General features: G+C 37.9%; 1 long non-coding RNA gene across 1 annotated transcript; it reads left to right on the forward strand.

The window, feature by feature from the left end:
* Positions 1–329: 329 nt before the first annotated feature.
* Positions 330–12,906, forward strand: LOC122990523. The gene is made up of 5 exons (XR_006405394.1): positions 330–575; positions 2,309–2,387; positions 9,278–9,352; positions 10,490–10,513; positions 11,713–12,906. It is a non-coding gene; the product is annotated as an uncharacterized LOC122990523 (long non-coding RNA).
* The last annotated feature ends 337 nt before the right edge of the window (positions 12,907–13,243 follow it).

Consider the following 13,243-nt stretch of genomic DNA (forward strand, 5'->3'; position numbering starts at 1 on the left):
TCTCTTTTTTCCTTTTTCCCTTCCCCTTTCTGACCTCTCCTCTTTCTCTGCACCCTCCAACTCCCAACTCACCCCCCTCCTTCCTCTTTTTCTTTTTCTCCCTCTCGTTTCTCATTCCCTCCACTTCTCTGTTTATCTCTCTCGGCCCCTCCATCTTTCCCAGACAGACTCTACGGGTCACTAGTTGAGGCCTCTTGGGTCCTCTGACATCAGCCAATCAGTCATGTCTTGAGGGGGCATTCCCTGGTGTAAGGCCCGCCCCAAAGTGACCATACAAGGTAACAGAGGAATGCATGGCTTGGCAGGCCATCTGCTTCATAAGGAAGACACACAGAGACCAGAGGATGTCTCACACTGATGAGCAGATTTAAACTTACTGTGGAAATACTGCAGCTGTGAGAATGTTTAGAGAACTTTAGAAGGATTCCAAACCTGCTCCTCATCTGATCACCAGCAACATTGATTGCGAAGGCAGTAGTCACCAGCCAGTGGAGACCTCGTCTGTCCAGCAGTGAGTCTGCAGATGAAAGCTCCCAACAGTACTTCAGCTGACCTGCAGCAGAGGACTCAATAAGGTATGATCACAGAGGCATACCATAGTTCTGAAAATGTGTATATATAAATGTGTTTTTCTATAATCCTGGCAGCCATTGGTTTTATTGCTCATTTTATTTCAGTATGAAAGTTGCTTGATTATGACATGAAAATCATGTCCTAATTCTTTTTTGTTGTTAGAGTTAGGTTTTAGTTAGGTTTTCATTGTGTTAACACAGCTGATGCAAATTAATTAGAAAACTCTTCACAGTATTACAACACCAAGATAGGAGCAACTTTTAAAACAGACTTGATGTTCATTAAAGGCCTACAGACTGTGTCATTTTGGATTTTGGCAGACTGCAGTTGACAGTAATGAGAGAAACCTAGTGAAATTTTTGGTAGTGGTCCTAGATCTCACTGTGAGACACGTCCATTGACTGCTGATTTAGAGCTTTGGAGACCAAAGACAGCCTCCGTCGAAATTTTCACAATATCACTGCTGCTACAATCCATCACTAGAAATAACCAATCAGAGCGCAGCATGAAATGATGCAGAATACACTGGCCAAAACAACATTGTAAGTTACCACATACACTGAACACATAGGTACTTCATTGGTCTATATTCATATAACTCTGCAGTTAATTTAAGAAACACCACCAGTGCTATGGACAAAGCCGTTTTTTTGCTGCATGATGCGAGTAGATGACCTATCTCTGCCAGCACTTTTTTTTTGCATAGATAACACTCATGACAATATAATGTGGTCTGATGATTAACACCATATGATTCAGCAGGTTTTGATTGCACATTCTGACATCATGAGACTGATATCATACAGTCTGAGATTGAGACCAAGTCTTTATTAGACCCTTTTTTCCTTTAAATGGTTTTCTGGAGGTGGTTTTGTATAATGTATAGAATATAAAGCCCTGTTTTTGGGCTATACAATAAAACTGACTTGACGTGACACACTGATAACAGTGTGACATGACATGTACATGTAAGATTGCTGTTATTACACACTGTTTAGGGGCATTGAGACGGAGGACCTAACTCAATTCTAGTTACATCTGAATCTAAAACATTATATTACGTTTTGATAAATGCATATAGGAGCATTTATGCAAAGTATATGGGACTGTGACCATACCTGTATTAACACCATACCGGTGTTTAAGGTGTGTTACTGAGTCAAAAAATCTGCTCAGGGTTGACAGAAAATATTAAAGGACAATAGCAACACCTTTTCTCTTGTCTTTGTCTTGTCCCTGTTGAAACACAACTCTGGAGTGGAAGTAGGATTTATTTTGCCTACACAATAATAGCATGCATTCATATATTCACTGTCACTCATTCATCCATTTACAGGGCCAACACACAGATACACAAAGAAACTGTCAAGTTATTTAGCAGTGGTTCCCAATCTGTGGGTCAGGTGAGGATTCACAGTAGATCTACAGTTCTACTACACACAATTTGATCATTTATTTTTAAAAATTTGTTCTAAGCTTTGCGTTTTTGACTTATGAACTACTGTAAATTTTATCTTTAAATATATTTTTTTAAACAGCGAGTAGAAAAATCACTCTTTGGTTGAACTGATAACAACAATACACATATGCACCCAAGTCAAAAAAAAGGTTGGCCACTGATTTAGAGTGTCCAAATCACACTTGGAGGGAGTGGGAACATGTAAAAAAAACAAACAAACAAAAAAAAAAACATATCATACATAGGCTACTCTATAACTCATGTATGTTCCCCCAGAACATTGCCTGTGTGTATGCACACTCAGAGACAGATGAAGGAAGGAGGAGAATCAAGAGGTGAGGAAGAAACAGACCAGGTAAGAGCACCACATATACAAAAACACACACACACACACACACACACAAGGAGCTGTGCATGCAGGTTCAAGCTGATTTTACATCTGGAGATAATAAAGTAAGGCCTTTGACATCTTGTATGTGTGTGATTTTCATATAGCCCATATTGTTCATCTATAGTCCCCTGTCCTAATTTGATGTTGTGCTGCAGTCTTACATTTTCTTGTTCTTGCACAATGCACAAGAAGTCAGTTTTTCTTCTGACTTCTCGTGGAAACATACCGATGGGTGACAAATTAAAGGAAAAACCAACATGAAGTGTCTTAGTAAGGAATCAGGCCACCACGAGCCTCCAGAACAGCTTCAGAGCTCTTTTCCAAGTCTGTGGAACTCTATTGGAGAGATGAACAACATTCCTCCACAAGATATTCCCTCATTTATTTAAACAACCTTTATTTCATCAGGTCGTTTCATTGAGATCAAAATCTCTTTTGCAATCACAGACATCATTAAATAGATTTGAAGATGAAAGTTTATATTATATCATTTGGTCTCATGGAGATGGTGGTGGAGAGCATTGTCTTACACGTTGGTCCAAAAGCTTCTATAGGTGTTCAGCTGGGTTGAGATCTGGTGACTGTAGAGGCCTGAGCATTTTATTCACATCATTTTCATACTCACCAAACCATTGCGTGAACCCTCGTGCATGAAAACATCTGCATTTGATATGTCTCTCCACTCTTTCTCCACCATTCAGGTTTTTCCTCTAATTGTCCCCTGTCTGTATATGAGTGTTCTGTAAAATCATGGTTTTAAACCAGCTTTGATGGTCTTGAGTATCCAGTGTCTTAAGAAATCTTGAGATCTCTACTAGTGTTTAAAGTTAGCTTCTCTGGGTTTGGATTTGCTTGGCTGTTTGAACTGACAGACCGGGAAGTGAATCTGACAAGCTTTAGGACATTAATGCTAATGTAAATGTAAATCTCACATTGAGGTCCCCATTCCTAAAGTCCAGCTCATAAATATGTGTTGAAATCCTCCAGCAGCCAGGAGATGCTGTCCTGTTTAGGACTGGGATGGACATGAGAAAGTGTATGGAGGGAGGAGAGGAGGAAATGCTGTATTTATTTACTGAGCAGTCAAAAGTCTTAAGGGCATTGGGTTAGCAGGATTTTCACATAACCCTCCTCACACACACACTCACACACACCCTCACATCAGTCCCCTTCTGGGACCAAGAAACCATCATTCCCAGGGTCAATTTTACATGGGAGGAGGGGAGGAGGGGGGAGGAAGAGGAGGAGAGGCAGATGGAAGGCGAGAGAAGAATGCAGGAAAAGAGAGAAAGTGATGGAGAGAGATGAACCCAACCGAGGCCGACAGGGTCATAGCTCCAATGCCATGTATAGAAACACACACATACAGAAGTTGTATTAGTTGATTTGTACAGCATCTGGTTGCAACAAACTACAAACTGCTTCACATCACATTAAAGCAAGTCTGTTACTGTATTTGCATCACCAATAATTTAATTTACAATTAATTTTTATTTTTTAATACCTCTGGTACATGTCAACTGTGTAGTTGTTGTTGCTTAGATACCAGCTGAAAACTTAAACTGCTCTTAGTGTACACACTTCTTCAGTTCAACTGACACTTGATACTGACATTTCAACATCTTTCATTCTCTACAAGTCAACTGACACTTCAGCTGATTTTCACTTTTCAATTGACTGTTCAACCAATTTAAACTGATGTATCGCTGACAACTGCTGGCCTTCCTTACATTACATGTATTTACAGTGCACATACATCAACTACACTACAATGCTTAAACCTCATGTGAAAATTCAATTGCTTTCATCATTTACAGTTCATATTACATTTCAGCTGCTTTCATCTCTTCAACTTCAAAGGACTGTGCAAAGGCTTTCAGTGCTTACATGTCAACTGACATTTCAATTGCTTTCATCTCTTGCTCTTCAGGTAATAGTTCACCAGCTTTAAGCTCTTACTTTGCATCTGTCAATTTAACCTCCTACAGGGCTTAAACTTTGCAACTCCTCAACTAAACCCTCATCTCCTTTCAATGCTTACACTTCAACTGACACCATTTCAGTGCTTCAACTCAAATTGTAACTCCCATTTGCAAAGATATAACATTGTAAAAATGTTTGTTTATAATGTTAACAGTATTTGTACTTGTGATGTCCAGTTAAAATGATCTTTAATGTAGTATTTTCTAGTTATTTCTTATAATTCAAGTTCTATGAAAACAGGTGAAGCCTCCATTAATTTCACTACTGTGTGAAAATCAAATTACAGAGTTAATGCTTTTTTGAATTATAGATAATACATCCCAGTGAACACCTGCTTTTTCAGGTTTTATGTTGTTAGTCACATAATGAAAATTAACTACCTTACTGACCTCAGTGATTTGTCAGCTGATGTGATCATGCCACAAGAGCAAAATCTGGAAGAGCATAATAGGACCAGTATGTCCAGTCCTTTTTCCTGCTGACACTGATGATATTGAAAAGCTTACTCAAATCTTTGATTCCCTCTGGACTGGGTTTCTGCACTGCAAATATCTCCATCTTATCGAGTCATTTCTCTCTACAATTAAGCCCTAAACAACTTGTTTTTAAAGAATTTTCTACAACTGAGTAAAAGGCTGCAGTTTTGAAAAGATTTCAAAAAATACTCAAAACAAGTTCATTTATATTGGAAACAGGCTGATATTATCTTACTTCACTAGCAGATATTTACATTTATATGGAGAAAGTAAGATTGTAAGGATTCAATTACAGTGCAGACAAAAATTACTTTGTCTGCACAAAGGTTTTTGTTTTGGTTTTTGTATAAGTAACTGGGTTGGCATGTCAGCAGTCTTCTGTCATCATCATTTGGTAAAAGTAATTATGTAGCAAATGTTTGATAAATGTATTGCACTTCAGTGTATGTCTGAAGTTTTCTGTTGTCAGCAACAGCAGGTATAGCACCCTATAGACAAAGGCTGGATTCAAGATTCAAAGATTTATGTGTCACATTTCTCAATATGCTGGGGTGACATACTCCACAAAAGGTGATAAATGGTTAGCATGACATAATAATATTAATAATAATAAGAATGGAGTCTGCTACATCTCAGCCTCTAGGATGCTGCTTAGTATTGAAGTCTCAGAAGTCTTAAGTCTTGAAGTGCTGTGCCACAGCAGCAGCACACCCAACCATAGCAGCACAGATGATAATTATTTGTTTTCTTTCTTGTCCCCTTAATAATGTTGTGACTCTTCTTCAGTAAGATTCCTCAATCTCCAGGTTGGGACCACTGAACCTAGGCCAATTACAACACTTGTAGGTTCCTTTAGAAACCAGCCAGACCCATTGTTTCACCCCGAGCCCCTGGGTTCCAACCAAAAACCCTCCTTAAGTTCCTTACAGCACCCTAAATTCTTTTCAACACCCCTTAAGCCCTTCAGCAGCCACTATGTTCTTCACTTCGCCATCAGTACGTTCCTGCTTTAGCTGCTCTGATCTGGGTCCAATGTTTGACTTGTGCTCATTTCAGCATTGCCATTTTTGGAAATTGATTTTAAGATCCAGAGTTAAAGTGACTTTCAGTGAGACTGATGTGTGTGCTTTTTTCTTTTTGTGAACTATACTCTGACATTGTTTAGTTCTTAAATCACTGTAGTGATTAACTTTCTTGGTGATTCTTCGCATGTGATGTTGTCCTGAATATTTTCTGTGTAAGAATTTGTAAACATTGATTTCACATTATGCCGGGATCACTCAGCTGTTTGTTTGTGTGTGTGTGTGTGTGTGTGTGTGTGTGTGTGTGTGTGTGTGTGTGTGTGATGGTCAGACGGAGTAAAATGGAGGGAGGGCTTCCTGTGTGTGATTTACAGAGCCATGGGGGAAAGAGAAAGACAACCATATTAGGAAATGTTTGGCTCAACAGGAGAGATGGCTCTGACTGTTATCACAGCCTGTCACATCCCCGCAAGCACACACACACATTCCCACTCAGGGCTGGTAGACTGTCTGCACTGTCACGTGTCCTTCCATTACAGATAGTTCATATTTTGCTTTAAATCAACTCTATTGGCATGACATGAAATGCAAAGTGTTGAAATGTTTGGGCTTTTAATTAGTTATTTAAAACTCTATATAGGATTATGGAATAAATTTACATATGGAAAAAATTAAAATTAGTTAACTCAGTTATGTTTGTGTTGGCCTTTAGATTGAATATATAACTAATCAATTTTAGCATGAGTTAATAAATTGTAATTGAGGTCAAATGCATGCCCGTACACAATGTAAAATATTATTTTAAACTTTATATAAATGTGTATTTTTTGTCATACTGAGGCACTTGGGCAGTCTCCCTAGCATCATGCCTTTTCCTTTCTGTGATGTAGATTCTGTCTGTATACAGTTTTTAGTCATTTAGTGTTTAACAAGAGAACGGATAGGCAGAATTCAGTTAAGTTCAGCTATCACCCTACACGCCTGACCCCTGATAGAGTTTAAAAGATCAGTTCACCAAAATCACAGATATGTTCTCACTTTTGACTCTAGTGTTGATTGGTCTAGAATAATGCACAATGGATATGTTGTTGTACTGGATTGCATTACTTTGCAATATTTTGCAATATTTTGTCCAGCCCCAGTTAGGTATTGTATGGAGCAAAATATTTGAAACACATTTCAATATCATGCAATACAATTGTACATTTTTATCTGCCCCAGTGTCTTTTCTGATGCTATACTAGGAGTTTCCAAAGTCAAGGATGCTCTAATCTTGGACATAGGGGCTTTAATTACATTTTGGTTTCACATTTCCAAACATGTAAAAATAGATCTAATAAACAGTAAATATTTAAATTAGTCATACTAAAAACAACACATTGCCATGCAGTTTGGTATCTAGTTGATATAAAAAATCAGAACCATGACTAACAGAACATCCAATGAAAAGAGACAGCAACACAACAATTCAATGGTGTCATTTTTAACTGGAAGGGGTGCATAGGTGTGATGTGTGTTTGAGTGATGGGGTGGGTATGAAGCTTGCTGTGTAAAACAATGCACTATGATATGGCACCATGGCATAGAAATGTTCGGGCCTAACCTTTGTGGCTTCCCATCCACAACAGGGACACACAACCAGACTGCTGTAGGGCCTGTCTGCACTCTGTACACACATGTTGTACAACTGACACTGTCAGTTGTACAACATGTGTATTCTTCATAAATTAGAAATTCATACATTTATATTAAAGATCTTCACAGTAGGGTGGGACTGGATAATGTAATAATCCAATGAGAGTCAGATGATTTCAAGTTTAATGTCAAACATTTTTGCACATTAGATGCAATATATGTTTGAAATGTTCTCCATACTGAAACTGAATGACATTATTCTGCAGATTTTGATGACATTCAAATGATATGAAATCATTCATACGTCAGTGCCAGCTTTACCCATGTATTATATACATTAGCATATTCTTTTTTTTAACTAAAAAATAATTAAATATGTTCTGAAAATACCTTCACAGAAACCCTCCTTACAACAGCAAAGAATGGACATGTGAAAATAGTTATATTTATGTTTTACCTGAAAGGTAATTTTATATTCTGTAATAGTGCTGTACATGTTTAGCATTCCACTAAGCTACACTTCCCTTTCAGCAGAAAGTAAGTTTCTTTGAAAGTTTCCCAGCAGCTCTACAGGCTTCTCTTGATCAAGTGTAGATTGTATGGACTGATTTCTCTGAATATTTCTGTAATGATGAGGCTGTAGAGTTCCAGTTCAGTCTCTTTTTGTAATAGTAGTATTTGTAGTTGTAGTTTAATGTATGCAGATGGAAAAGGTTGTAAAGCCAAACAACATAAAGTATCTGGTCATTTACTAGTCCTCACTTTACAACTTATTTTTGTTATCCAATTCAAACCCCAGCCAAACAAAACATCTTTGGATTTAAAAAAATAAGTCCTATAAGAAGTTTAATCTAAAACAGCTGGCTAGAATGTATATTAAAAAATTACACAACAAAATGTATCTGAATCAAGGCTGATGAGGAGGATGATGTGATGAGGACAAAATGAGGGATGTTGCCTGTGGTGTGAAACTTGGGAACAGGGTGCAGGCTTGAAGCTTGATGTCATTTAATACAGACACACACATACAGGCTGGGAGAGGGCAGACGTGCTTGTTGCTTTAGTTTACACAGGGATAACACCTCCTGAGGAAAAACCTCAAGACATGCCCTACTGTTAGACTGTGGCTTTCTGTGTGTGTGTGTGTGTGTGTGTGTGTGTGTGTGTGTGTGTGTGTCTCAGAGTGTGTGTATAAGAGAAAGATAGAGAGCAGGTCTTTCTTCTTAATATGGACTTCTTGAGCCTGGAGTATAGGGAGAAGGGCAGCGTGAGATAAAAGCCCCCTCTCCCTCTGCTGCCTTTTAAGTGAGTCTCTCCCCACTATGACTAGAAAAGGGAATGTATGTAGCCAGCTGGAAAGAGGAGGGGGTGGAGGGTGAGGGGAGGGATGACAAACTATCAGTGGGAGTGATCGCAGACTGGAAGAGGGAATGTTTATCCAAAGCAGCAATCCCATTTTCCATGATCCCAAAAATAAAAGGCCAGCTCAGGCCTTATATGGGCAGACTGGGAGTTTTGAGCTGAGCAGAATCAGAGCATTCCTGGAAAACACCCGGCTTCTCTCTGTCTTTATATGTCTCCTCTCTTCTTGATGTATTAGGTGTGTATCAGTGATAGAGAAGGAAATTGTTAGAGTGACAGTGCTGGTGCTCAGAGGACATTAAAAGGTCATGAGAACATTGTAATTATTTTAATTTATTTTAAGAATGTGTATAAAATATGTGCTTTGTTTGTTAAGGTGTTGCTGTTGAGATGAGATAATGGAGATCAAAGATGGAAATCTAACAGTCTTCACTACAATGCTACAAGATGGGTAAGGCCTCAAGAATGACACACAGTGTCTGTTTTTGTTGGTTTCAGAAAAAAAAAGTTTTTTAGGAGTTTAATCAACATCTGTACTTTTTATATGATTCTAAAAAAGTTCCCATAGAGGCTTTTTATCTTCCAGACCAGCACTTCATCTGAAATCACAGGAAGCTATTTCCACACAGTCTTTAAAGACTGCATAATATAATTCCAGATGGTATTACTGCAGATTAAACAATAACATACTCATACCATTCAGAAAGCCCTTGTGAAACTGTAGCATTCATTAAGTTTTCTCACTCATTTATCCTGGTTTTTCCTTCAAATGTCTTTTGTCTGTATGTCTGCAATTAAAATTGAAATTGGATTTTTAATATTTTTGATATTTGCTAGTATGTGGTACATCTGTCTCCTAATAGCCATGTTAGTATTTAAAGGATTCTGTAAAACAAACTGCTCATTCACTCCAGACTCTGGAGACTACAACTCTCACCAAGGTATCTGTCTCTGAGATTTCTGCCTCCACCACAGAATCTGTGCTGCTCACAGCACTGAAAATGTCATTTGAAAAACTCAACAGCATGCCTTTTGAAAAACATTCTTTTGGTTACCCTGAATAAATCCACCACTCTCACTGTAAACCATTTCCATTTAGACTATTTTCTACTGGAGAAATAATTCCTATTCAGGGTTCTTTTAATTTGTGACCCATCTGTATGTCTTTTTGTAAACTGTGTGAACTGATCCTTTAAGGTCTGTCTTAATTTACAGTAGACAACTCTACAACTTCTGGGTTTAAGTTAGAGAAAACTTCATGGTTAAAGGAAACCATGAGGTACAAAATGGGATGTGAACCCTAGCCACCTACGTCAACATCAAATGTACCACCTCAACCTACCTATATCACACTTCTTCATGCTTTGACCCTGATTATCAAAAATAATCAGTAACTCCAGTTGTCAGATAAACATAGTGAAGTATAAAGATTTCCATGTGAAATAGAGTGGAGGAAAAGTAGAAAGTCTCCTAACATGGAAATACGCGTGTAAGGCAGCAGACATACTAAACTGTACTTGAGTGTGTATGTGCAGCGTCAGATGTCTGCCATTACAATGTCTCTCAAAGTATGTGTGCTGTGTTTCAGATGTCAGAGACGAGCAGCAGAAAGGTGAATATCACTCACTCACTCACTCACTCACTCACTCACTCACTCACTCACTCACTCACACACACACACACACACACACACACACACACACACACACACACACACACACACACACACACACACACAACACACACATTTTCACCTTTTTTGTTTTACACTGCTGTTTCTGACTTGTTAGTAGAAAGACATGTTTCAAAAATCCCTCAAAACATTCAAAATCATTCTAATGAGCCACTAAATTGTATCTTATCTGTAAATTAAGACATTGTTGTATCATGACAGGTCTTTTCTACCACGTGAGGCTGATAATGTGTTTGAATCTGTTGGGCCACATGGCTTAGTGTGGTTTTGTGAGATTAAAAATCAATAATATTTCTTGGTCAGCTACAAAGTATGAAGTACATGTTGCTTAGTCAGAACAGAATAGTACCAGTCTGTGAGATGTCTGTGAGTACAGACACTAACACAACAAGTGTTAGTCAGATAACATTGAGATAAAAACATTGACAACAGACAAAACGTAATCATCTTTTTATGGTAGTCTGTGAAGTTAGATTACTTTTTTATTGTGTATATATTGTTTTTTAATGGTTGATAGTGTAAGAAATGTGTATATTGTGTAAATACAGTAAGATCTGCAGCTCTCTATAGAACATTCTACAGTGTATTCTACAAGAATGAGTCAGAAATGCAGCAGGGAAGATTTCAGTGAGCTTTATTTCTGACAGTTTATCTTGTTTTTTGGTTGAATATGGATGGATTTCAGTATGGTTACGATTTGGCAGATTGCTGTCCTTATAAATACATGTTAGTTTTTTAATAAACATAAACATAAACTGAAGAGTGTTGAAGTGAGGATGTAACCGTGTAAAATGTGCTGCAGATCCACAGATCTGCACACAAGAACAGAGTTGTTTGTGTTTGAGTGAGAAAAGTATCAGGAAATTTGAAGGCTGTAGTCACTGAATGCTTTTTGGGTGAAAACAATGCAAATGTGTATGGTATGGTCCAAAATTGTAGCTATTGTGTCAAATGTGTGAGGAGTTTTGAAGATGTGGACTCAGTATTGAACTGTGCAGGTAACCAATCACAAGAAACTGTAACATGGCATCTTAAATGACTGACTGTGCTTTGTTTACTGCTTCCCCTTGTTTTTCTCCAATTGACCTCCTGGTCCATCCCTGTGGCCCATGGTGCAGTGCTGCATCTCTGGTCAGTTGGTAGTCTGAGATGAAGCACTGTAGCTCGGGACGGAGGACCGAAATATCAGCCTCTGCACATCCACAGCAGGACAACAAGATCCACCAGCAGGTCTCCAGAGCTCTGATTTGCTTCAACAGGGAGAATGATATGAATGAGTCACGGGACAGTGGACTCAGCTGACTCACAGGATCACATGGCACTTTGTAGATCACTGTCAGGCAGGATTTTAGATTAGAATGGACTGTTTCACAAAGCTCACTAATGTTTCCATCAGCAGGAAAGTTGTTTCTGTCAAAATAAATCATATTTAGAGGACAGAAAAAATGTATGTTGTAGAATTCATCACACAATAAGGAACAGAGAGATACATGTGAAAAATTTACACATTTCCTTGATAGTGTTAAAATATTTTGTTTAAATGTATTATAAATTACCTTTAAAGAATGCTTACTGTCTCATTCATTTCTATTAAGAAATACTATCACGTTCAACTTTTAAGACCAACCATTAAGATTTTCAGATAAATGAGATTTATAACAACTAATATATCATACACCAGATTACACAATTTAGGTGTTTAGACATACCATCATCAGGTCAAAGAAAGAAAGAATCAGTTTTGTGACAGTTTCAAAGCTTCAAATGGACTATCTATAAATGGGGAGTATGGAAACCGGAGCTAGACTTCTCCATGTGAGAAATGGGATCTATCAGTGTTGATGTGATGATTGATGATGATGAATGGATTACATCATTCTCACTGACCTCTTTTTTCTCCTCTCTCCTGGGGTCCAGTTTTCCCAGGAATCCCTTGACCAATCAGAAAGGGGGATTCCTGGAAATACTGTTCTTGGGGGCGGGGCTTACCAACAACTCCATGAGTGTTCTAATGATGGGTGATATGCTTTGTAAGCAACATCTATAGTGTAATATTGTGTTTTTACTGACTGGTTTTACTGATCAGACACCAGAGAAACACAAGTCATTATCGTTTCAGTCAAGAACAGAGTTTGAAGTCACATGTCATGTTCCTGTTTATGAGATGAGACTTGTTACTGGAGAGTTTGATCCAATCTGGGTGGGAAAGTAACTGACTTCCCCTCCCTCCTTCCTCACTGCTGTGGGGCTGCAATGTCAAGATTCTGTGTAAAACATATTCTTCAGTGTTGAATAAACATTCAAAACAGAAATATATGTAAATATTGTCATTTTTATGGATAATGCAGTTTGAGATTAGAGCAGGGTAGAAAACCTGATAAATTGTTTGAAAATATGTTTTTGGCCTCACGTCAGGTGTAATAAAAATAAATAAATCAGACAACAGTGACAGAACTGAATTTTATTGAACTGTACAGACTAAATGTGCTTTTAACATCAGGCCACAACAAAATTATGACATATGATGTCAAATGTTAGTTAAGAGTGCTAAAAAATCTAATAAAAGAATATATTACATAAAGAATAAAAATAATACTAATAAATGATGTATATGATGAAGACAGTGTTTGTGCAACTATATTTCTGTAA

Source organism: Thunnus albacares, chromosome 10 (assembly GCF_914725855.1).
Source record: "Thunnus albacares chromosome 10, fThuAlb1.1, whole genome shotgun sequence".
NCBI classification, from domain to species: Eukaryota; Metazoa; Chordata; class Actinopteri; order Scombriformes; family Scombridae; genus Thunnus; species Thunnus albacares.